This window comes from Alligator mississippiensis, chromosome 8 (assembly GCF_030867095.1).
Source record: "Alligator mississippiensis isolate rAllMis1 chromosome 8, rAllMis1, whole genome shotgun sequence".
Taxonomy (NCBI): Eukaryota; Metazoa; Chordata; order Crocodylia; family Alligatoridae; genus Alligator; species Alligator mississippiensis.
Genome location: NC_081831.1, coordinates 25369518 through 25381960, shown reverse-complemented (window position 1 = coordinate 25381960; position 12443 = coordinate 25369518). Strand labels below are relative to the sequence as shown.

Below are 12443 nucleotides of genomic sequence, written 5' to 3'. Positions count from 1 at the left end.
TGTTTAAATTTTATATTAAAATTTTGAAGTCTGGACAAAGAGTAGTAGCTAATTTTTGTCTCAAAATCCAAAGAAGTCAAAGGAACTGAAAGCAGTGATGCAAGATATAAGCATGATAAAGCCATTCATCTCAGCTAGTTCAGAATCCACTTTAGCAAATGATTGCAAAGCAATCTGAAGTGTAGAGGTGTATTAACTATGATGATTTGGATTTTTTTCTATGTATTCTATGATTGTAACATGAGACAGCTTAGTTACCTACTATAGAGTATTAAGGCTCAACATGTGTCGATGCATTAGCCTTACAATTTAGTGAAGTATTTAATGTGACCAAAGCACTGCTTGTGGGTAGGGTGAGACTTGGTCATTATGAAACTCTTTAAACTCTTGCGTCCATTTTGGTTGGTGTCAGCTGAGGAATTGAGAGGGTTGTGTGGTACACTGAAGCGGACTTGGGTGATATGGGAACTGCCATTCAGATCTTTGCTTATAAGGTCCAGAAGGAGAAGCAGTTCAACCATTTGTCACAAATATAACAGCTCTATTTTTGTTGTTCTCCTGTGCTAGAGTAGGCCTTAAAAGTGTTTTACATATAATTGTTGCTTTAAAGATCAGTAGTTGTTTTATTTTGTCAGGCATCATGCCTATGAGGTACTTTGTAGTTTTTCTTACAAATTTTGTGCAAAATTCAGTGTTTAATTCAACCATAATTTTTATCCATTTGTTTTGGCTGATCTTTGAGTCTTCCTTTGACTGCATTAAGTTGTGCCTGCTTGTTTCGTTTCTGTAATGTTGCGCATTATATTGACATTTGTGCAGTGCTTAGGTAAATTTATGGCTTACTGCCTTAACTCTTCTGTAGCCTTCATGCAGTAATCACAAACTTCCCTGCCTACCCATCCCTGTGTGCTTGTACCGTACCTCCTGGACATGAGTGACCTGCCAAAGTTCTATAAACCTGGGAAAACATCCGAGATGGAAAGCTGACAGTGTCACTTGTAAAGAGGTTGCCTAACACTTTCACTGGCAAAATCTTCTTTCAGTTGCTTAAAACTCTGTGCCACTTCAGCTGAGTAGACAGACATTTTTTAGGGTGAATCTTTCTGGGAAATTTCAGCAAAAACAGCCAAGCCATTTTGTAGCGTACTACTTTTCAAAGCATAGTATTTTTCTTTGTTAAAAAAAAAATCAAAACAAAAAACCTCCCTGCAAATGGTTTGATCAGGAAGATGAAATCTCTGGTATAAGAGGGATCATCTAGTGCCAGGACATGATGGTGGTTGTGGGTTTTCTTTTTTTTTCCATGCAGTTAGGCCTGTCTTGGAGGCTGGACACAAGGTTGTCCTGAATGCTGTAATAAGCAAAGCTTTTCAGCTGCAAGACACACTGCATGCACTCTGCCTCCACAGAGCTTGCTGAACTTTTTCTATCCCGGGGCTGAGCAGAACTGCTCCTGTACTATAAATTGGGCTGCTTCTTGGTTCCAGCACTTCAGCAGGGAGGTTTTTGCACAAATGGGGAGGAGAATGAATCCTGACTTGAATGTAGAAGGGTGAACAATGGGGACAGGTGCAGCACTTGGGAAATGGCAGGGTGGGACAAAAGGAGAGGGAAACTTACTAGGGTACAGAGAAATGGCAGAAGGGCCTGAGATAACTGGGATACACTTCTTTCTAGAACCTGAGTTGATCCCAGATTCCCAAATCCTCATATTTTCCTCCTCCCGGTGTCTAATTCATAAATCCACTAAAGAGTCATCTCTGAGAGCTGGTCCATAAAGGAGAATGGCTTACTACTGAAAACTGATAAGTGATAGTGATCTGAACAAAAGGTCCAGCCCTACTGACATGTGGTTGCAATTTTTAGGCTTTATAAAGGAGAGTTGGGGCAATTCATTCAGTTTAGCCTTGGTGCCTGGAGATGTTAGCGATAGAACCTTGCATTGCCTGGTCATGCTCTGTTCTCCATGAGATTATTGCCTCATTCTATGCTGCTTTGCTTCTACTGTGAATGAGGGGTGGACAGTTATTTGGGGCTGAGGGCCACATAGGGAGTTTGAACTGCTGTGGGCCAGGTCAGGAGTCTGTCCCACCCTCCTTGCAACAACTTACCGAACTCCCTGTGGGGCTTTGGGCAGGTGGGAAGCAGTGTTCAGGAGTGGGATGGGCAGGTGAGGCCAATCCACTGCCTGCACACCCTGCCCTGTGCAGGGGGTGTATATTGGATTGGGGGGAGGGTCCTGCCTGGGCTCTAGGTCCTGGGAGGGAGAGGGTGCATGCAGCATAGCTCGCCTGGGTGGTGAGATCTGTGGATACCCTGTCAGTGCCCCACCTGGGGCCAAGCCCCACCCAGGGCAGCCTGTGCTACACTCCTGCCCATGCCCACTGTACTGCAGTGTGTGGCTTGTAGTGGGCTGTTCCTGGTGCAATGGTAGCTGGTTGGGTGCTGCTCTGCTTCCCTCGCCTCCAGTGGGAGCCTCTTGGTTGACACCCGCCTGCCTGGGGTGGTAGGTCAGGGGCAGGAACAGGAGAAGGAGCTGCTGCTGGAGATGAGGGGAACAGAGCAGCACTTGGCTGGCTGCAACCCTGCCGGAAGCTGCATGCACTGACTGGGGTGTAGGCCCAGGCCAGCGGGACTGCCCTGCTCCTGCCATGCCATTTCAAGTGTAGGGGTGGGGGAAACTTCAGCTGGGCAGCTCCTGCCTCAGTACCAGCTCTGTCTCCAGCTCCCGGATGCCTTCTACGTGCTCTGTCTGCCCAGTTTGATGAACAGCCACTTGGGGTTGGGCAGTGTGGGTGGAATAGAACTAGGAGCTGGAGGCAGGAGCTATCTGGCTGAAGCTTTTCCCTCTTTCCCCCCTCCCCCTCCCCCCCCCCAGCTCAGAGCACACAGCAGGGGCATGAGGAGGAGGAGGAGCCATTGCTGGACGTAAAGGAAGCAGAACAGCCCTGCTGGCCCTGGCCAGCATGCTTAGCTCCCCTCGGGGTTGTTCCTGGTGTGGCTGCAAATGGCTGGGTGCGCAGCTCTGCTTCCTTCATCTCCAGCAGCAGCTCCTTCCACTCCTGCTGCAGTGCTCTGGATGGCGGTCAGGAAGCTTCATCCAGACAACTTCTATGGAGGTGAGGGGAGCAGAGCAGCAGTAGGAACAGTCCTGGCTAGAGCTGAGGGCACTGGTTGGGAGCATGGTGTCGGCTGCCCTAGTGGGAGTAGGCGGGGCTTAGCTCCATGCGGAGCAAGCTCCATGAGGGTAACCATGGGCAGGATTCAGTTAGTTGGCAGGCTGAATCCAGCCCAGGGGCTGTATTTTGACTACCCCTGTTCTAGGAAAAATACTTGTGATGTAATTTTGGCTAGTGGTTGCATTCCTTTGTAGAGTGCCCACCTTGAGACACCTGGGGCCTGATTTGCAGTCCTGAGCATCCTTTATTCCAAAGGAAGTCACTAGGAGCTGTGCTTTGAACATCAAGTGCTATAGAATGCTAACCCAGAAAAGTGTGCTTTGGGTGTTTCAAGTTGGTTAGGTATCATAAGTGGATGCTGTCTATTTTTGTTGTTGCGGTTGGGTTTTTTGGGGGTTCCCCCCCCCCCCCACTGTGTGTCTGCCTCAGGCTTTATAACATGGTGACACTTTGATTTTTACTTAAAATAAGTGAATTCACTGAAGCAGATGCCACAATGGTGAGTGCTGTATATAAATAATCCAATTTGTATGTTCAGTTTAGGGTTTGAATGCTATATAGTAGTAAATGCATGAGGTTGCCTGAGACTGGGAAATACTGAGAGCTGCATAAATCAAGCACCATTTACCCTGTGTTTTGGATACAGCATGGGTCCCATGGAAAAAATATATTGTCATGTGATTCAAGTCTCTTGTAACACATGAACAAACCACCTTAATTATGGCATTGACCAAGTGATTTGCAACCTTACCCTTTGAATGTTCCTTTGTATTTACCATGCTTGTTCTCCACTGAGTGAATTATGTAAAAAAGAAATTCTAAACATATTACTGGTAGGTATTGTGCCTGCCTGGTTATAACCTAGTTATTAGCATGGCCTGCTTTTCTGGCTATATCAGAAATGCTGGGAGGGGACTAACTTTGTTTTAGCTTTATGGTACTGCCCCCCTGCTGCCAAATCTGAAGATGCATGGGGAGCCCCAGGTCCTGTGCCTGATCACAGGGGCAGAGCCAGGTTTTGGGGCCCAATCCCAGTGTGGGGGTGCTGGTGTCAGGCCCCCAAGACTCAGTCCCCCTAGGGGGTGGTACTGGCCCCCTGGGGATTCAGTCCTGGTGTCTGGTGCCGCTCCTTCCCACACTCCATGGCTGTATCTGGATAGAGCATCAGATATGGATTTTATGGCCAGATGGGTCCCTGGAGTGAATGGTGATCTTGTCATTTTGCATGTGAGAGTCGGTGTTTTCCTGCTGTAGTGTCTACCTTGATAACAAGTAGCACTGAGGAAGTCAGGAGGATGCCAAGAGCGAGCCAACCTAACCATGTGAAAGGAAATACCCTTGATAGTGTAAGATGTTATAGAAGTGCCAGGCTCTGTGGAGCAGGTCTTGCTGACCTGAGCTCTGCTTTTCTGTCTGGCTTCCTCAGAGGCCAGTCAGTCAGTCAGCAAGTAGAGGGAATGCACCACGCCCGTGGAATTTTTCTCAAATGTTTCCTTGTTCAGTGTTTCAAAACTTTTTGTTGTAAATAGTGCAGCTAACGGATGAAAAACTTTCTACCTTGGCCTGTGTGTAGGTTTCTGACTTTGCCTAGCTTGGACATTTCCTTACAAAGTTGTCAATGTAGTCTTGAGGTTTCAGACAACGTTTGTACATCTCTCCCCCCGCCATTATTGAAGTGTTACTATTGTGCATAAACTGTGTCCTAGCCATCCCTTTATAGAGGAATAAAGCCTGTGCTTGTTCGGATGACTGAGATTAATGAAGCCTGTTTTTTGGAATTAGAAAATATTACAGGATATGGGAATTGCATTTTCAAATGCAGGTTCTGTTACTGCAGCAGTAAAATCAGCTGTGAGGGTGGCCTTCGTTCTCTAGTACAGCCTTCTCTTATTATCCAAGAGATACTTTAGACAAAATAAAGCCATGTTTTTATTCCATTCTCTGCTCTGTGGCATTGGCTTTGACTAGCACAGGACCAGCTGGCCTTGTAAATTAAGCTAGTGACAGTCTTTCAGACCACTGAGGCAAGAAGTCAATGCCACAAACACTTGCATGTAAATTAATTATGTTTTTTCATTGTTTGTTTTGATATTAAACAAATATGGAAGGAAATTCTAAGGATGGGGCCTGGATAATAGCTGCTTTGCTGGAGATGATCCTTCAATAAGCAAGAAAATGCTACAGTGGTATTAAACGCTGAAGCTTTACCAGTGCAAGGTCCTGTGCATTGTTCTGTGCATTTAATTGTTTTGGTGTAAGCCATATTTGCTGTAAGGAAATATGAAATGCATATCAAAATTTCCTCAAGGGAGTGAACTAGATGCCATTTGGCACTTGTTCTGCTGTGGTGTAGGACACTTCTGTACTATGGAAGTGTTGGCTCTCGCATGTAAAATAAGAATTCATGAAACAGATTGTTTAAATTATGTCACCTGCAAGTAACTCATTGCTGACTTATTTTATACAGCTGTGGTGCTATGTGGGAAGTTACATATTTGAAAACAGTTGAAGCTTCCTTGTTGAGATTATTGTTCTGCAGGCTTGTGACTGCCTGCATATATTTGAAACTGCTTAATCGGCTTGTACTGATGTGTGTGCTAGTTTCCCTTCTTCATGACGCTTCCAATTTGTCATTATTTCTGGAGCAGTGTCACTTTTGTTAGTGACAGTGGGAACTTTAATAGAGATGGAATCCCAGCAGTTACTGTAATTTAAAACACAGTTATGTTTTGAGATGGTCAAGATCAGGGATGTCCAAATTCACCTAGCCCCACATGCCAGATCATTTGTATCTGGAGCATCCAGTCAATACCATGTGTGACTTCATAGACTTTTAGGGTTGGAAGGAACCTCAGTAGATCATCATCAGTGATGCCGGCCTGTTCCTGAGTCTCTAATCACCCACACTTAACAAAATGTTATTCATTTCAGGCAAGCATGGTAAATACTTTAAAGGTAGAATGCAATGTCTAGAGTGTCTAATATTAGTGTTAGATTGTTTGAAGGCTGAGGGAGGTTATTTAACTCCCCCCCCCCCCACTGACTTTTATATAAACTAGACCACTATAATCCAGCCAGTGAGCCACGAATGGCCTCATTTTGTGCATTTCAGTTTTAAGAGATTTGCAGGCCCAAATCTGTACTACTATTTGCTGGTTTAAACAGTCGATCTGTACCATGACAAACATGGAAAAATATGTTCTAGAGAATACGCTTTTAACAGCATAAGCCTTCCTGTCAGAGACACTTAACATCATTGTAGAAATAAAGTGCATCCTAGGAGTTTTGGAAGTTATCAGTACAGCACCCTATTGCCCAAAGGATGGATGATCTTTATTTAACACCCCCTCCCCCTTTCTGGAAAAAAAAAAACAAAACCAAACCCAAAAAACCTCCATTAAAACCTTGGGTGCCATGTACCAAGATAGACAACCTTAGAATCAAGTAGTTTACTGATACCTTTTACATATGTAACTAGCAATCCATTATTGCCTTATTTACTTCTAACATTTCTTTCAGTTGGATAATTATGGAAGTCCTTCATCATTCATCTTTCATCTTGGGCCAGGCCTGTACTACAAGCTTCAGCTCTTCACAGCAGTGTTAATTAATGGAGTCTTATTGACGGTTTGTTTATTACTTGCAAAGGCCCTGGTTTAGTTAGTTATACATAAGGGGGTTCCCAGTGTAACTTGAGGACCAGTGTAATTTTAACTTGCAAAACTGTTTGTTTTTGCCAGTAAAATCTGTCTGCACTGAGTTAAACCAGTTTACCATTTATAGCATTTTTAAATGTGGCTCTGAAATACTGTAGTAGTGGAAGGGCACAAAGTATACATAAATGTCTGTGTCCCCCCCCCCGAGAAGCACCAGGTTTTGTAGAGGATAGCGTAGTGTAGCACCTTAGACAGTAACTGGTTCTAAAAGGTATAAGCTTCGTTACCCTATTCTGCTTTCATTCAGACTAACACGTCTAAACTTGTCTTTCTACTTGTGGGGTACATAGTGAACTTGTGTCTGTGAGAGGAAGGGAAATAGAGGAAAAAGTAGAAAGAATAGAGATGCCATAGAGTTAATTTCAAGTTGCTTGAAAGGTTAAAGTGGTTGTGATGACACTTTTTTTTTCTCTTTTTTAAACCCATAACAAAAAATAAATGTATTTTGTCAATGAAAATCATGATAACTTCTTTTTCTATTGTAGTTTTTCTTTGGTTTAAAACAAGGATCTCAAACATGGCCTGTGGGGTGGATCCAGCCTGCAGAACTGTGTGATCTGATTTGTGAGTCTTGGACTAACACCTGCATGCTGGATGCAGAGCAGATCAGGCTTGCATGTTGGACCTGGTACTGCAGACACTGCTTGTGACACAGGGTTGGGACAAAAGGTGTCTGTGGCACCTGTGGTGGACCAATTGTGTGCACTGGCTTTCTGTGCCTGATTGGGCTGTGCCAGAGCCAGTGCACAGGGCTGTTTGGGCAGGCACTGCATGCAGTGCATGCCCTGTGTTGGCTTCTGGTGCCAGGAGTGAGCACCTGCAGAACTGGGTGTAGCCACTGTGCCTGATGTATCAGATAAGTTTTTTGACCCCCCCCCCCCCCCCCAAGCTTAAAAAGTACGAAGTGGATCAGCTGTGTGTTCCAAAAGATAACTTGTCATAACATCTGTGTAGCAGGCAATCTCTTATAAGACCTTTTCTCTTGGGAGCAAAAAATGTGTGTAGTGTCTTGTCTTGTCTCTTTTTAATTAAAGAACAGCCCACAAAAACCTACTTGATAATAGGGCTTTAACTGTCCCCTGTGTTTAAATCATTAGGTGCCAATTTTACAAAAGCAAATGCTTATTGGACGTGAATCTTGTAATGAGCAAATACTGTACTGTTTCATTTAACAAGTTAAGCATTTTAATTGATATCTATATAAACTTCTAGAATCCTTGAAATAGGCTACTCAATGGAGAAGGGTTTTGTCACGTGTATTAATACTTCTGTAAAATATTTCTCCCTTGTAGTTTTTATAGATAGTAGAAGATCTGAAGGTGACTGAAATGGGTATTTCATATTCTGTGCATTTTGCTGCTAGCATATATTGTAGTCTAGGCAGATCAGATCTGTTCCGGCGCGCGCACACACCACTGGCTTTCTTCTTAAGTTTTTTTTCTGATTTTTGTTCTTTGGCTCAGTCCCCCTGCAGAACAGTGATGCTGTTGTATGTCTCCAGCAAGCCTGTTTTAGCTTTCCATGTTAGTGCCTCTCAGTCATCAGCCTACACAAGTAAACTCAGTTGCAGTTGTAGGTTTCCAACCAAGCCACTGCAGAATGAGCAGTCCCCTCATAGAACCTGGTAGGAATGGTTACAGGTGTATTGCTTGTTTTTTGGCTGGAAAACAAGTAATTTAAGGTAATTAAAAATTATCAGTACAGTTGTTGCTGCTTAAATCCCGTCTGAGTTCATCTCTTAGAAACTGTTCCATAGTGAGCTGTAGAAATTGGGTTTTCCTTAGGTTCTTGGAAAGTTAGTGCACATTACAACTATAATTCCTATTACAGCAGAGGACCTTTGTAGGAAGGTTAAATAGCCCAGTCTGTGACCGTACTAATTACTTGAAAGATCGGGAGGATCTGTGTATGGCTCACGAGGTGCGATGCTGAGCAGTGCATCTTGTGATGGTTGTAACATACTGGACTTCAATGCATGTAGGTTCAGATGGTCTCCATGAGCAAGGTTTCAGACCAGACTTGAACTTTTAGGAGCTTGTTGGATAATAGGCTCTTAACAGCGTGTTGTTTGCTTGTTACCGAGAGCAGACAATAGTGTTGAATGCTGCCTTCTCTTCACCAGTTGGCTGTCACCCTTTTGGACTGAAACACATTAGTCAGTAATAGGGCCTATTCAGAATTTGTTGTGCAAGGTAAAACAGCCTGCTTTTGGTTCACAAGTAAGGTCACACTAGACTGCCTTGAAGTGAAACATTTAAAAGGGACAGTACAGGTCCATGAAGGAAGTGGTGTCAAGATTAGAGCATCTTAAATGATTGTCATCATTAGGCTTGATTCCCATGTAAAATATCCTTTTTTTTTTTCTCTTCAGATTTTTTTTTTCAGTAAAAATAAAATAATGAAGGTCAGAGGGTAATGTCGGTGAAGAAAAACGGAACACACAAGGGTCAGCTCTAATTCAAGGTAATTGTCATAACAAATTTTACCACTTTGTCGGTCTGGCCATAATACTCCCTCATGGAAATGCAACTTTATTGTTGGGTTTTCCTGTGGCATTTGGGACCAGTGGCATATGAGCATATATTGCCATACAAAATCTCGCTTTTCTCATTGTCATGGTTATGCTTGCAGTTGTGCGTTTTAATTTGGAGCTTCTGCATATCCTTTCACTACCTTGGCTTGGGAGTTACTTATAACATTTATGCACCTGTGCTAAAATGAATTCATTAGCTTATGTTAACATAATTAGATGGGGACTTGATTACGTGATTTCAGATGTGCCGGAACCTTTTGGCATACTGGCAGTCTTGCATTCACTGATGTAACTGAGAGTAGGAGCAGTGTTCATATGAGATTATTTTGCATTTGGCAAAGCACAGGGAAAGTCTGATCTATCTGACTAAAGAAATGTATTGGAAATTCTGTTCTTACTCAGTGCTGAGGCATATAGGTAAAGTAACAGCGTTATTTCTATTGTCACTGTGCAAAGGGGAACAGGTCTATGAAAGTGAGAAAACAAATCAGTCTCATACTGTACTTCAAAGTGCCAGGATCCTCTGCATTGTTTAATGCATGCCTGAGTGGCACATGAGAACAGGCTAACAAGCTTAATTTCTGCAACTTTTGTCAATTAGACATAAGACTGTATTTCACACATCCCTCTTCAGTTCTATGTATTTGTTTAATCGTACCAAGCACTGCAATGGGTCCTGTCCTGCTGGGTATTTGTATTTTGATACTACCCTGTTTTTGAATTTTATGCTGTCTTGTTATATGGGCTTGGCACCTCTTGTGGTGCTTTCAAAATGCAGAGTTCGCTCCCCCATATTGTTTGCCTTGGCTCCATCTCCTTACTTTGAGACAATGTTCAGTAATGCACAGAAGACCACTTGATGGGGGCAGGGGTGGAAAATAAAACCAGAGTTCATGATTTATTTAAATCTGTTTGTTCAGCTGCCTCAATGTCAGGGCAACATGGGTGTGGGAGGAATAGTTTGACCTGTACTATGTTATAACTGCTTTGTTTTAGTATAGATGATGATGGACAATGGTGGATCTTGTTCTAAGGGCTTGTTTATAAGATGAATTTAAGATTTTCCTAAGTAACTGCCTCTTTACTTGAGTGAGTTGACATACTTGCAAAGGTAATCTGGACAGCTCTTGATTGTTTGTGGTCTTGGAATAAATATCTGAGGAATGGTCTGCTCATTTTTACTTTCAACTCACTGTCAGTACCTTGATAGTTAACTCAGACTTTGAGGGTAGATGTAGCATAGGTGGGTGGTGTTGGAGAGAGAGTATTTATTTCAAATTGTCAGCAGAAAATCTAATTTTGGGGAGTATTTTACACAAATCACTCTTAGCAAGGAATGTGGATTACATTTTTCTTTGAAACAAAATCATTCTTTGTCTCAAAGCAAATGAAATGTCACTTGTTAATTTTTTTTCTGTGAAGGTGCTATGGTAGGGACTTTGGAAAGTTTTGTTGCAATGTGATCTCTGATTCTGAGTCCTACATCACTTTGCTTTTACCTGTTGGTCTTGGTGTCACACTGGGATGAATTTACTTAGTTTTCAAATAAGTCACTCTTCACTTGAAGTCGTTAGTTAGTTCTGGAGTTCTTCATATTCAGTTAAAATAAGCACTCTACTGAAATATATATTGGGTCTTGAATGTGACTGAGGACAAGTTAGTTGTAAATAAGTGACTAAAGTATTTAACAGATGAGCCTGGAAAGAAGTAGTAGATAAAATGATACCTGACTAAATGTAGAAATTGGACACGTGAATTCTGAGGCTGAGTCAGCACGGGCCCATTTTTGTGAAACAGCAGTGTTAGCATCCAGGAGTTTTTGGAAGACAGATGTCAGCTGCATGGAAGCTCTGAGCCGTTTGTTTGGGCCAAACAAAGGATTCTTGGACATTCATACCCCACCCCCATGGCGAAGGGTCTCTTATTCCTTCTGCCCCTCTTCCCAATCCCATTTCTTTGTAATTGTGTTAGAGGTCATAGCTAGGCTCTTTCCTACTCCTCCCTTGAATGACCCAATCTGAGTTTCACTTCTTTTCTTGGACTGCCAAATGTAAATTGTCCTTGCCTAGTTGCTTATAGAGCAGTAGTGACCCATATAATGATCTACAGTAAATATAAGTTTCAGCTGAAGTATGTTAGAGACGGTCGGAACTGGTTTAATTAAATGTTAAAACAAGAGGCAGTATTGTATTGCTAACCTTTTTACAATGATTTAAAGACTTGTTTAGCCGCTTGCTTATGACAGGGAAAATTATAATTATTACTGAACTTGCAAGCTCTTTGCAGGAACTCTTATTTGGTTCTTAGCATAATCAAGACCTGATATGGGTGATCTCCTGTGTTATAGCAATACAAATAAATGGTATCAAGCTCAGTGTGTTATACACCTTTCAGACTCACAACTTAAAAAAAAAAAAAATTACTTTAAATCAGCTTTTATTTTATAAAAGACCTTTTACCCTGTTGCTGAAAGGCTCCCTTGAGAACCTGATTTTTTTGACAGAGGATAGGATTTTTTTAAAATGTCAAGCTGTTTAAAACTAAAATTTAAAGCTTTACCACTCACTTAATCATTAGGGAGAACTGTTTTCATAAAAAGCATTCACATTGTCCTTCTAAGTACAGGCTGAGATTCCCCCATTTCTGTTCTCTTCAATATGGGGAAGTTTTGTTTTATTCTGCAACTACTGGGGGGGAAATAAGCTGTTTTGAGGGGGGAATGTCCCTAAAGAAGCAAAATAATGACCACAATTTGCTCTTTCTTTACTGCTCACCTTTTAATAATGCCACAGAACTTGGATCTGGTCTGGTGCAGAATGCATTTGGGTTGCTTACATACTTATGAAGTCCTTCAAATTCCTGAATAAAGTGATTCTTTTATGGGGCTTAGGTAAAATAAGCCTAGAAATAAATGAAAGGTACAAATATGGTCACCCTGGGAGAATAACAAGGAGCAATTTAGGACTATTGGAATAAAATAGTTTCTCCTTCAGGTGCTTGTACATATGAACATGC

The 12443-nt window shown here is 42.3% G+C and overlaps 1 protein-coding gene across 13 annotated transcripts in view; it reads left to right on the top strand.

Annotated features, from left to right (window-relative positions):
• BRD4 (bromodomain containing 4) overlaps positions 1-12443 on the top strand; it is a 130282-nt gene that overhangs the window by 28832 nt on the left and 89007 nt on the right. For 6 of the 13 annotated variants that reach the window (XM_059732443.1, XM_019486242.2, XM_006274181.4 and 3 more), the window contains exon 2: positions 9267-9358. The exons of the other annotated variants lie outside the window; for them this stretch is intronic. The gene's annotated coding sequence lies outside the window, so the exon portion shown is untranslated. The remainder of the gene's footprint in view (positions 1-9266; positions 9359-12443) is intronic. 13 annotated transcript variants of the gene reach the window in all.